Genomic DNA, 14,449 nt, shown 5'->3' on the forward strand with positions numbered 1-14,449 from the left:
AATTTTCATCAGTGGCGTATTGATTTTCATTCGCTTCCCGTTTTTATACGCAACAATACTGAACAATAGACACGAGAAGTCGGGAGCTTGTTCAAATTCATAAGCGGAGCATTCGTCCATCCCAATAAACACAGATACGAGGATATATTGAAATGTTCTTAGCCTACTATAGAAGCAAACAAATTTTCAATGGCAAAATATTTTATTACTCAACATATTCTCCTCTTAATTGGATACATTTATTACAGCGAACCTGCAACGTCTCTAGACCTTTAAGAAAAAATGTTGCTTCTTGCTCTGCAAACCAGACCTACACAGCCTTTATTACCTTCTCGTTGGAAGAAAATTTACGACCTTTTAACCTTTTTTTCAGTTGAGGAAAGTCCTGATATTATAGTCGGATGGAGCCAAATCTGGTATCTGGTGAATAAGAGGGGTGTTCTAGTAATTCAAACCTTAACTCACGAATTTTTTGCATGGCAACATGAGATTTGTGTGCAGTGGCGTTGTCCTGCAAAATCAAAACACCTTTGGATAGCTCTCCTTGTCTTTTCTCTTCAATTTTTTCCCGTAGAGTGGTCAGTAATGTCGAATAGTAATCTCCGGATATTGTTCGGCCCTTATCCAAAAAATCAATCATGATTACCCCATGGCAATCCCGAAAAACTGAAGCACGAACTTTGCCGTCAGATTTTTGGACACGAAACTTCCTAAGTCTTGGAGAACCAGAGTGTCGCTATTCCATCTATTGTTGCATTGCTTTCTGGATCGTAGAAATGTACCCAAGTCTCATTCATAGTAACAATTCGGTTTAAGAAGTCTACATCGTTTTCAAATCGAGCACAGGTCGAACGCGATGCTTTTTCCCTTGCACGCTTTTGGTCAACATTCAAACATTTGGGTATCCATCTTGCAGCAATTTTTTTCATGTCCAAAATGTGTTGTCCTTTTCGTTTCCGTTGATTCCAAAGCGACCAGTCACTTAGAATTAAGAGGCTTGTTGTTCTTGCCTATTGCATTAAGTTTCGTTTGGCACTCTCAAGTCAGCTTTGAGTCGATGACTTAGGAGTTCAGTGCTTTGATAGCAGTTTTGATTATCAGAATGGATCACTATGTCAAATCTTTGATAGTTTCTTCCCAGGTTCATGTCTACACATCTTTGAATTGCAAGTATCTCTGCCAGAAAAACATTAGAGCAGGAGCCCAACGATATTGTACACTTGGTATTTTCCCCATATATTCCAGCACCAGCCACTATCGTGGTTTTTGACCCATGTGTAGGTATACCATTGAGTATTTATTAACTTTGGAATTTTGAGTATGCATTACTTTTCCCATTCTCCACATTTACATAGCATAGTGTTAAAGTCTTCTCAATACTTATTTTTTGAATCATACACACAGAGGCTCTCTCAGTTTCAATTCTCGAGCTCCAGATATTCTGCGGATGTCATCGTGGGCACCCCATCTATCACCAGATGTAGAGGAGTGAGATCTGTGATGATCTCATGTGCTATAGTTGGGCATGTTCTCATAGCTCCAGCGATGCACGAACAGGCAAGCCTTTGTATCTCGTCATGCTTAGTATATCAACATATAGGTAAATTTACAATGAATAAAAATCCTGCAAGGATTTGTTTCACAAGTCGAAAAGAACTTGATAGAATGCAAGTTGAAGCTAATGTATTGACAGACAAGAAAGGAATCATACTGGTAGACTTTCATTATGCCAAATAAGCAATTCGAATTCGATTTTGCACTGGCTAGAAAGTCTTATGAATTTTATGTGAGAAGGATATCCTATTCAAGAATATATAAATCTCTAACCCAGAACCCGTAAAATGATTCTAGTAGTTTCTAGTTTCTTTTATGTTTACAGACAAAAATGCCGGTATTTTTTAAGGCATTCTAAATTCACTTCCTTGAAAACGGATTCAGTTGATTTTTTCGAAAGAAATTGAGGTCAGGTCCCAGTATGAATACATGCAATGATTCTTGGCTACTAGATATACCTGTATAATTTTTTCGCCCCTTTTATTCGCCCCCATATCATCGACGCCACTGCATCAATCCGTTGTTTGTTATATTCCATATTACCCAAACAATCACGACTGTCCAAGAGCAGCATACAAATTCAATTTTAACGACTTGGCGTGTAGGTTAAGGTTAAGTTTAAGTCGTTGACACACTTTCATAATGAAAGGTCCACGTTGGTACTGCGTGGTTGCTGAAGAGGAATGTTGGAGAAAGCACACTGGAGCCCGATGTATCAACCAAGAGCAGTGTGTATCTAATCTTTGGTATCACTAGGGTTACCGGAAGCAATCGGTGTCGACTTCCTGTTCACTTGAACGTGCCGCAGTACTTCTGCTTTCCAATTGTTGATTGTCGCTGATAACAACAAAGAAAATGTTTCTTTTTTATTATTCAGTACCATGCACCACCTTGAATTAAGACTGGAACATTTTTTCAAAACTCAATATTAGAACTCATCCAACTGATGAAGAGTCATAAAATGTTTTTTATACATCAATGAAAATTGTGAATAAATTCAGAGTATTATTTTCTGAATATGTAGGAACTAATAATAATAGGTGATTTGGTGTTCGAAAGGTCCTGTGGGCCTATGTCCAGAAATGCTTTGCTTTCAGGGCCTTAGATATTATGAAGAGAAGAACGGACTCTTGTATCTTAGATAGAGGTGAAAATTTCCAATATTTCTCGTGATTTTGAAACCTTTTTACATCTAATAATATTTATTATTAGGAATAATAAGGTTATGAATTTTTGCCGGATTTTCAAGAAATACTTAGTGAATATCCATTTCATTTCGAACAGAAGGACAGTTTTGTTTAGACTGAAATGTTGTGTATCCTAGTGGAAAACACAAGAGTCCCTTTTTGGCTCTGAATTGCACAGTAGTAATACCATTCTAGGTTGATACTATTAAGAATAGGGAAGTTGGGCACGCCACTGTAGTTCTCGTCGATGAAATATTTAACGTTTAACAAGCACCTCAATTAGACGTAAATTCTCACTAAATCTCATTGAAATTTCCCAAGCCTTTTTCAATATATCCTGCAAAATGTTATTTATTTGTAAACATCGCCCTGTATCTTGAAAACGAAGCATTTCCGGACCTAGGCCTACAGGAACTTTTCGAATTAATCAGAGAAAATCACCTTGAATTTATTCGCCATGTTTAGGAAACGCTCTTTACTAGGCGAATAGAAATATATGACCAATTGCTATTAGATGACAACATGATTATTTCTATTCACCTTTGATAAAAGGTGACAACGAAAAAGGGTTATTCTATTGAGTTGATATCTTTATATTTCGAACCATTCACATTCATTGTGTTGGATAGTTTATGCGACAAGAAGGAGAATGTAAATCGGATGCTCAAAAGGATTTCCTCGGAAAATAAACACAATCATATAAGGTATGTGGAACACATAAACCATAATTTATTGATTCAAAAAACTCCTTTAATGGATTAAATTTAGTGCAAGTGAAATTATTAATAATGAAGTGTTGATTTGCATGTGCTGAGAAAGAAGTGAATGTAAGGAAATGTAGATCATGCAGATATAAAAACAATGAAACTTTTCGCTATGGAATCATCAGGTATATATAAGAACTGAAGATGTGTATAAAAGATTTCAATCATGGAATAATTTTTGAGAAAGTGTGAAAATTCGGTCAGTCATGTTGTTATAATATATGTAGAAAATATGGAAAAATTTCAAAATTTGTTAATTCATGTAAAATATAGGATTTATAAATAAATCTGAGTTTATATCATGGATATCAATGGTGGTTACCTACCGCTGTATGTAAAAATGTTGGAAAATATTTTGACATCCTAGTTGTTGCATAAACCAGCCAATAATGCCAATTAATCATATAATAGTGTGTAAACTGAACTTCACGGGTATTTAGCGATAAATTTTAATCCTTGTGTAAATTTGGTCACAAAATTATTATCGGATTGGCAAAACACAAATGATGTCAATGGAAATAATGCTTTATATCATAAAAGAGTGAATGTTTCGAATTTCCTTCATTTCAGTCTGAAACTTTGACAACATCTTATGATTTTTCCAACACTACAACTTTTTTACCAGTTTTTCTCTGTGGAAAAAATCACTCGAAATAAAAATATATAGCTTGAAATCTAGCGATTGTATATTCGGATAAAAGACGCAATTTTTAGAGTTTTTCTCTGAAAGAGTCCAACTCCAGCTGATTCTCTTGACTCCCCTGATATGCACGTAATCCATTGTAGACTTACCTCACATCCTTTATTTTTGAGTCAAAGTTTTACTGAAATGGGCAGTAATTAATCAAAGAGACACTGCTTGTTCACAGGTCAGAAAGTTACAATTTTTAAATTTTCATTATGCGTCCAATATTTGCGGTATTCCTAATAAAGGACAATGAAAAAATATGTTAATATTTCAAAAGTCTCTCCCCAACAAGGTTATTAAAATGAAAAATGAGGAAAACATCTCTTGAGAATCATTTTGGCAGAAATTGAAGAAAAATCGTAATTATACATCACATTTTTTTGTTACGGATATTCTTCCCCCCCATCTCAAAAATTAATGATTCATTCTTGCATTTAACATATGTTACGTAACAACAGATATAGACACTTTTGTTTTCTATATCCGCCTAGGTACCCTCCTCCAAAATCCAGCAGATCACAGCTGAGAAAGTTGTTCGGACCAGAATATGGTAATGACAGGACGAAGAACTTGTTCAATGATGTTTAATCTTTCAGTTAGAGAAACTTACAAGGAATCACTACAGCCAGAGCCGTACTAGCTTCTGGAATTTGTATAGTTTAGTGTATAGTTATACAGGGTGAGTCTTTGACCCTTATACATATTTCAACAGAAGTTTCTTGAGGTTAAAAGGAACACTTTTTTTCCGAATCGGCTCTGTTTTATCGAATGAAATGAATTTTGGTATATGGTTTTTCATTTATTTGATTAATTTTTTTCGAACACAGGATACTACCCGCGTCTTGCAGTGTTCTCATTATGACCATTACGTACTATAAAAATACCAAAAACTCAAAGGACCCAACTCTTTAAAGTAAGTTGAATGCTATCTAATGAATATTTGAGGGTTTTGTAAAATAAAAGTATTCTTCAAATTCTCTCATATAATGCGCTGTTTTCGAGTAATTTGATGTTAAATATCTGTGAAATTCGAACAATTGGGTAATTTGACCGAATGCAACTCTTTTTGAAAGATCCACAGACGTGTAGTGTCAATGAGTTAGCTAGTTATTCTGAAGGTGATTTTTTAAAATGGCTATATTTTTTTATCAGGGCTGAATCGGATAAAATGTTATAGGAAAAAGTGTTTCTTTTGTCCTCATGAGTCTACTGTTGAAATATTTGTACGAGTCAAAGAATCAACCTGAATAAACTCTTGAAGATCATCAATTATACACGGTGTCCGAGAATTAATGGTCAATAATTCACTGCATTATTCCACGATTGAAAATATTGGGGCAAGTTCAAATAACTTGTTTCCCAAAATGTTTCTAGAAGAAGCTATAACAGCTCTTTAAATTTAAAGGTGTAGAATTTTTCTTGTTTTTAATTTCAATTTTTTCAAAAACATTTTTTCCGTTTTTTCAAACAAAGAAAAAACTTTTTGAGAACGATATTTCAGTAATACCTATCACAATAAAAAAATTGAAAATATCGAAATGAATTATGAATAAAATGGGAAACCTCAAAAAATCAGGAATGGAAGAGATGAAACTTCTATTTTCTCTTACAGCTCAGACATTCTTACCTTTCGCACATTATACTTAGTGCTTCAGTTCGAGGACTAAATTTGTATGTTCGATTTTCAACTAGCATGTCGAAGGAAACTTCAGAAACCTTGCAGCTTCTGATTAAAGTTGAGGAAATAAGAAGATGATGAAAGCCCTCATTTCAGTACGAGACAGCTATCACTTCTTCTCCATTTACTCTGTACTCGTAGGTAGTCCGTCTCTGACGTTAATAACAATGTTGAAAGAGAAACTGGAGATAATGAAAACGAAAAGTAATATATACACGTACCTTCGAGATAACCACTGGTCTAAAAATTGAGATTTAAATTTCTCCGCGGCTACCTTGACTTTCAGTTTTTACTATCAGTGAGCTTTCGTCCTCTCCTGCAGCACATCCAGAGCATTTCTACATCTCTTGTGTGAATTCGTGGTAACGTCCCATTTTTTTTAACCACGATGGGCTGGATCTCTTGATCCTCATGGTGCGGACTTCGTATTGCCGATTCAGTATCTTCGAGTTGTGTGCGAGACAATAAGTGAAACTGTAGACCACGGTCTGATTGTTTTGTGAGAAAAATGCGTCTACATTTTCCCATCCAATTAGTGCTTCAATTCGTGCTACTGATTTTGGTGGGATCCACTGACAATGAAATAGAAGGTGAGATACATACATGTTACGTGAAATGCTTCCTTGTTTTTAATCTATATTCGATCATAAATCGTGTAATATAGGATGTATCCATAAAAATTGAACTTTCGGCATCGTATATTGAAGAAATATAAGCCAAGCACTTGAACACAACTTAAAATCAAGTTTGGAAGGATTCTGCGAAGTTTCAGATCGTGTGGCGAATAGTTTCTGAATTGTAGAATTTTTTTGGGGATTATCTTTTTATTTTTTGATTGATATGATATCTACGATTCGAGACAATACTATGTCGGTCCTTCATAACTATCTCACTTCTCTCACAACTAGGAAGAAGAGAGCAAAAAGGTTCATACCAAGCTCATTTCTTGAAAAATTGCGAATAAACCAGAAGGTGTGCACCACAAAAATGTATGATTAGAGGTGAATAAAGAGCTAGAAGAACTAATAAAACTTACGTTTGCTATTTGCATGCGAGTACAAGTGCGTTTTCTTCATTATCATTTCAATAGGAAAAGTTTTTTCTTGAAAATAATCATATCTTGAATGAAAAAAAAAGCTTTATCCAGAGACTCGTTTCGTTTTTAAACCAAACGCTGTATTATTTCAAAAATTATTATGATTTTCAGTTGATTACTGCCATACCAATTCAGGAAATTCAGGGATATTCATTTTTATAGAGAGATTTATGCTTGCATATGATATTTATTCCACAAACAATAATTGTTTAATTTGGGAGAATAATTCCCAAGAACAATTGGAAATCTATATTTGAAAAAATGCGACAGATACTATCTGAAATTCACAAATGATAGAAATAGTTAACTATTTGAACAAAATCAGTAACAAAATTTGATAGATGAAAAAATAGGGAGCCAATTTCTGAAATCTGCATGAGCTGTAAATCCACTTTTAATCAGCAATGATCACAGCCATAAGTTCAGAACCGTTTGCTCTACATAACTGGAATCTTATTCGGATATTTTCTACTTTTTTTTAGCTTACGGGCAATTTCAGAATCAGAAAGTACCAATATACAAAGTTAGTAAAAAGTAACGCACAAAATTAAGCATTTATACCTATTATTTTATGGGAAAATGCTTGAACAATTCAATTTCAATTTGAATTCACGAAACTTTTCATACATAAGTGAGGAAGGAGTGTGTCAGGCACAACTCACAATTCAAATTTATATATTCGATAAAAAATTGCGAATTTTATTATGACAAAAATGACCTGATAGAAACAATGAAGTTCAGAATATCAAATCTGGAAAAGCTTGCGTTTTTCATCGTATTTTCTGCTTGTATTGATGATACAACCATTTTATAAACCATTTTAAACAAGGCATCGGATAAAAGACAAAGATTCCATTTAATAATAAGGATAAATTCAGATGCATACCTCCCGCCGATATGAATATCAACAAGTGTTACGATCTGAATTGAACTAGCCAATTTGCCATCGTAAAGGCCCCAAATGGAGTACACCCCATCGAAGAAAAGCAGATGCTGACCATGGTTTCGGTCTCATTTGACCTCATCAGAGCAACATAGCATTTTTCTCTGATGGAGAACGTTTGGAATTGATGGAACTTTATTCAATATTGGAGAAAAATGCTATCTTGCTCTGATGAGGTCAAATGAGACCGAAAGCATGGTCAGCATCTGTTTTTCTTCGATGGGGCGTACTCCATTTGGGGCCTTGACGATGCCAAATTGGCTAGTTCAATTCAGATCGTAACACTTGTTGATATTCATATCGGCGGTTGGTATGCATCTGAATTTATCCTTATTATTGTATTCATTGCCTTTAGGCGTGATCATTCCATTATTATTCCATTTAATGTTGTTCAGCAATTCGGATTTCAAAAAACCAATAAAAAATATTCGTTTCTATACAGTCTCTGCTTATGCCCGAAAACTACTTGACCAATCAGTGAAATGCGTGAAAAAAATCGTTTGCTAACGTTTTAACCCCGTTGGCTTCGATCAACTAATTTTGAAAGACAAAAATAGGGGAAAACATGTAGATAAATCCAATGATGTTGACTCAAAGGCTAGCTCAGGAATCTAGAATTTTGCGAAAAATGGAATGTTATTATCAATTCAAGAGAGGATTTGAAAACAATACGCCAATATGAAATTCGCACCATTCATCAATCAAATAAATTTTTCGAATAATGATGATTTGTTCTCTTCGACCTATACCATATACCCAACAATGCTGAAGATATTATTCATAATGAGTTTCTGTTCTAACTCTTATATAAGAGGTTAGGTATTCAGTAACAATAGTAATGAGGGATTCATGACAAACGAATTGAGGATGTTACAATATTTTATATTCTAATAGGAAAACCATTATTTCTGCACAATCCAGAATGTTATGAATTCAACATTTGACAACATTAATTGCTAGTCTCTCTGGTTATTTCACGCTGAATTCCCAATTTTGAAATTGTTGTGACACTACACGTGAGGATTATTGTTGCTGAATGAGAGTGACGGGTAATGCCCGTATTTTGTAATTTTGAATTCCGTATTTATACGCCACTCAACTAATTGGTGAAATGAATTCATCACTGCATTGTTGGCCCGTATGAATTCTAGGATTTTTTCCTGAAATCGGTATAGAGGTAATTCGGTGAAATGTTGAGTAAAAATCGAGTGCCATTGACAAAAATATTCCAGCTCTTGGATTTATTGTGAATTGAAAATTGACAAACTCAACCTACTTCCGAAAACGGCACTGGAAAACTGCAATACTTTTTGGCATCATAATCCGTTTTTAATTCTTTTCATTGCATGAGATTACATGCGTTAGTTATGAAGTAGGTAATAATGAAAATTCGAATTTTATGCTTTGAAATTGTCTCTGTTATGTGGTGCCCTAGTAAATGTGTTTTATAAAGTTAAAATCTCGTTTTTTGGGTATCCCAATCCTTTGTTTCAAATAAATCTTCATGAATAAATAGGAATTATATTTTAGGATTGATATGAATTTTCTAAATTCTGGAGTTGGTATGTCGACAAATTTTGGATTTCAGATATTCATCGGAAACTGAAGTATCGAAAAAAAACACTGAAATTTCTGAAACTTTTCATTATGTTCATATAATGAACTGAGCACATTTGATTCATTTCAATCTGATATAACTAAAATATTCTCCAACCAAATAACAACCGTTTTTACTCTTCGAAAACGTCATTCCTATGATGACCGAGTCACTTTCTGAAGCTTACTTGCTAACTTGAGTACGGATTAAATTATACGGAATTTCAACTTGTGCATTGTTGAACGAAATGAATACATTTGATTTTTTTTCTAGATTCAACATCCAAAAAACCTAAGAAGTTGGTTTATCCTCCACCCAAAATGAGGTTTTTTGACGAATTGGGATGTAAGTACGTAAAAAAATTTATTCAGTTTCAAAGATTAATATACAGGAGATTGAAAACTCGAGATGAAAAATTGGGGGGAATATACAGGTTGATATTCTTGACAAATAATATAAAATAAAATTTTTGGATCTGGCTCAGTTTTAACTTTTTATCAAGATTTCAAGTCTGTATATGCCTCTTTATTATACTACTCGGGTTTTGAATGACCCTGTATAGTTCGACTAGTTTTTAAATTTCCTACAGCTTAGGTCACGATAGAAATATTAAAACTACCACAAAAATTCAATATGGAATATATTATTTTATGTAGGAACCACAACAATTGATTGAAATAGGTTCAAAAGAAAACAATTAAATTGACTGCTGGTGTGAGTTCGACATTTCATGCTGTACTCTCATTTTCATGTAGCTCCATTCCATGATTCAGCTGGAAAATTCCCACACAAAGCTGTTGTTAATTTGTCATCATTGTGTGATTGCACTGATTTCATTCCTTAGCACTCATCCGAGTGAAAGTTCTTTGTTGTGTCTTTCACTTTTACCTATGCACCAGTTAAGACGAAACCAACCGCAGAACCACGAAGTTCTTGATTGAAAATATAAGATACCTTTGGATATAAGCAGCTAACTCTATATTTATCTGTGACAATGTTCACATAAAATTCCACATCCTAAGGAAAAGAATTGCTTCGAGATTTTGACAATTTGTTGTATACCTACATTTAATGTCTGCGAGGTGGTGTTACTGTTGGTAACATTTATCAGAAATAAAGTAGACTTGTCACTTTGGCACTGAACTTCTAGTGATACAAGTTCAGATTGAACCAGTAAAGAAAGCTTACACTTCTTTGCCGCTTATGAATCCAACTATTCACCAGATAACGTTATGGTTGGTTTATGCAGAGTTACTAAGAACTAAAACCTGAAAAAGAGACCAATCTAACGGGCAGATGGCAAACATGTTAATGCCATCTGGAAATAGGCTTTTATAGTTAGATGATATTGAAAAGAGTAGGTGCGATGCAATAAAATTGTTGATGATTTGTGATAAAACTCGAGAGAGATGATGAGTTTCATTCATAAATCTCATCTTTGTGATCATTCCATCTGCCAGATGAATAGACATTTGCCTGACAGAGTTCTCGGCCAGTAGACGACATCCAATTATAGTTAATAAAGCTCTGCATTTTGCGCCCATTTTCAATACCAATTCGAACTCATTCTTGCAGAAATTTAATTTCTCCGATTCTCTGTTACGGAATGACAATGGAGAACGTTATAATTGATGACCGTGACTCGAAAGTAAATATAAAAGATATATCGTGTCCATCATCTGGACGAGCGATGAATGACAATTCTTGTGAGTAGAAAGTTTGTTCGTTCAAAGTTTAATTTTACGTTTGATTTTGATTTCGCGGCCATGCTCAATTATATTTTCTTAGAAATGGGAGAAATTATGCTCGTCGAGATAATTCAACTATGAGAAGCTTAGAGATCTTGTCCCCTGATTCATGATTACGTGTTTTCAGTGTTTTCCTATACAGGGTGAGTCTTTGACTCATACAAATATTTCAACAGTAAATTCTTGTGGTCAAAAGAAACACTTTCTTTCTTAGCCATTTTTCCCGATTCGGCCCTGATAAAAAGATATAGCAATTTTAAGTTTTTATAATGAGCTTTGACCGCCGTGGAGAAACAAAATTACCTACAGAATAACTAGCTGAATCTGACACTACACATATGTGGATCTTTTAAAAGGAATTGAATTAAGCCGAAGTACCCAATTTATCAAATTTCACACATACTTTTTATTTTTGAACTTCAGATCACTCAAATACGGTGCATTATACGATAAAATATGAGGAATACTTTTATTTTACAAAATGTTCAAACTTTCATTAGATAGCAGCCAACTCAGTTTCAAGAGTTGGGTTCTCTAAGTTTTTGGTATTTTCATGGTACGTAATGGTCATAATAAGAAAACTGGAAGACGTGGGTGATATCTTGTGTTCGAACAAGATTAATATATGAAAACCTATATTTCGAAATTCATTTCATTCGATAAAACCGTTTGTGAGAACTAAAAATAACATTTCTTATGGTTTTTCAACAGCCTGTATCTTTTAAACCGAGCCGATTCGGAAAAAATGGTAAAGGAAAAAAGTGTTTCTTTTGTCCCCAAACATCGACTATTAAAATATTCGTACGAGTCAAAGACTCTCCTGTATAGGTATTTTGGGAGATTATTTAATTATACACTATTTCGTTGGCAGTGCAGTTATTGGATTTGGTGGAAAATTCTATGAAAAACATTTTTTCTAACTCCTACAAGGTTTCTGAGTCCTTTTTCTGAATTGAGTATCGTCATCAACGGAGTATTTTTGAATGGATGGAGTCAGCACGATAAAAATTCACAGATCTCTTTTAATTTTAAGTATCCAAGAGAATTGAAAGAAAATATTTTTGTTGGGAGTGCAAAGATTTTTTGATATGAGTCATATTTTATCAAATCATCTACCTAATTTCGAACCTACCCCTGTTTTTGAATAACTTCGAAGATGATTTCAATCTGACATTACATGGTGTTTCACGCAAAGTGTCCACTAGAAATATCTAGATAGTTTATATCGAAATAGTTTTTGGACACCCTGTGTAGTATGTGGTATAGTTCAACGGATGAATTTCCCCAGGGTACAGGATGCCACTTCGAAAACATAAAAACTGTTCCGACAAAGAGTCGATGAACTCGAATTGCACCATTAATTCATCTCAGGAAAATAATCAGTTTGAGAGCGCGCAAAATTTCGTATGCATGGAATCGCACCGAACACGCCAAATCCCTGGAGTGTCTCCTCCTTCCTAAATGACATGATAGCTATCGGAATCTGAAATTTCAGATCGTAAACATCCATTAAGATCTTATTTCGGTATAACGAGGTTCCCCTTCCGGTGATCAAAATTTGAGGAACGACCGAAGGTTATTGGATTTTCAGGTTGATTCACCTGCCCTTTTCGGAAACTCGTTGCGACACTGAGGAGGTGCACAGATATTGCACGAATTTACGAAACTGACATCTAATTTATCACGGCTTCGATCAATTTTAACCATCTCTTTTTCAGCCTCGAATTGAGCGTGATTTTGAACAGTAGTTCCTTCTTCTTGAAGCTGGAAGTTTGGGATATTCCCATACAGCACACAACATCCAATGATCAACAAAGTACAAACGTCCGCGGATCTTATAAATATGCTAATAAGGATGGAGGTACATTTCTGGGCATTTCCTTACCTAGTACTATTATAAAAGTATGTTTATTTGTTTGTATGTTTGTCTCTGGTACTAGCTGTCTGATTTTGATGGTAATTCCACTATAGGGTAGAGAATTTATTCGAGAAGGTTTTCGTCTGGAACTCATCCCTCTACAGGGTGTACCAACGAAAATTTGACCCTCCCCAGAACTCAGAAACGAAGAATTTTCGAAGATTTAAAAACAACAGGTCCAATTCTCTTTTGTGGTGGAAGAATTTCCATCATGAGTTTGTTCCGCAAAAACCACCCCATGAAGGTGGCATCAACCCTCAAAATTTATTGAAATGAGAACAGATGTCGAGCGTTGGTTAGTTTGAAAGTTATTTAGGTTCTGTAGAGGGTGAGCAAAATTCGTTGTCTACTGAGGAGATCACGAGAACTATAAGAGGTAGAAGAAAACGGATGACACATTTCTCTTTTTCAGAGAAACAAAGAATGGTGAGAACCGTAGCCTCCTACGATTCTTCGTTTCTGAGTTATTAGCAAAAAAATGAGATTTTAACGATTTCAAAAAGTTCTTATAACTTTTTTGTCTTTGAAGTTACAGTTCTGAAACTTGAAACTCCTATAGGCACTGATGAACTCAAAATATTTTTTCTTTTCGAATCATTAGGCGAACTTTCGTTTTTTAAATACAAATTTTTATTGAGTTTGTTATTTTTGAATTGGAAAAAAAAATTTTCAGTAGATTCTACGTATGAAAGTGCCTCCTAAAAAGGTTCAAGTTTCAGATCTGTTACTTGAAAGACAAAAAAGTTATGAAAACTTTTTTAAATCGTCAAACACTCACTTTTTGCTAAACTTCACCATTCTTTGTTAGTCTGAAAGAGATCTAGGAAATGTGTCTTCCGTTTTCTTCTAGGTCTTATAGTCTTTGAGATCCCCTCAGTGGACAACGAATTTTGCCCATCCTGTACACAACCCAGTTAAAATTTTCAAAATCAGTTCATTATTCACGCAATAATGTAATAATTGAACTTATCGTCAAAAGGTGATGTTGAGCAGACAGTTGAATCTGTTCAAACTCAAGAACCTAGAAGCCAAAAAAATTTTTATGTTCTGTTTTAGCATTGAGCATTAAACCTTCAAATACTCAAAGGTATTAGGGAGAAAAAATTCCCAAAACGGCATTGTTCCGAAAAAAACACCTGAGGGTGGGAACAACCCACAACATTTTTTGAATAAGAAAGGGGTTGTTGATGTGTTTTCAAAAATTCATTCAAAAAATATTGGGGGTTTTTGTTAAGGGACGTTTTTCGGAACGAACTCATGATAGAAATTTGTCTCC

Source organism: Coccinella septempunctata, chromosome 2, assembly GCF_907165205.1.
Source record: "Coccinella septempunctata chromosome 2, icCocSept1.1, whole genome shotgun sequence".
NCBI classification, from domain to species: domain Eukaryota; kingdom Metazoa; phylum Arthropoda; class Insecta; order Coleoptera; family Coccinellidae; genus Coccinella; species Coccinella septempunctata.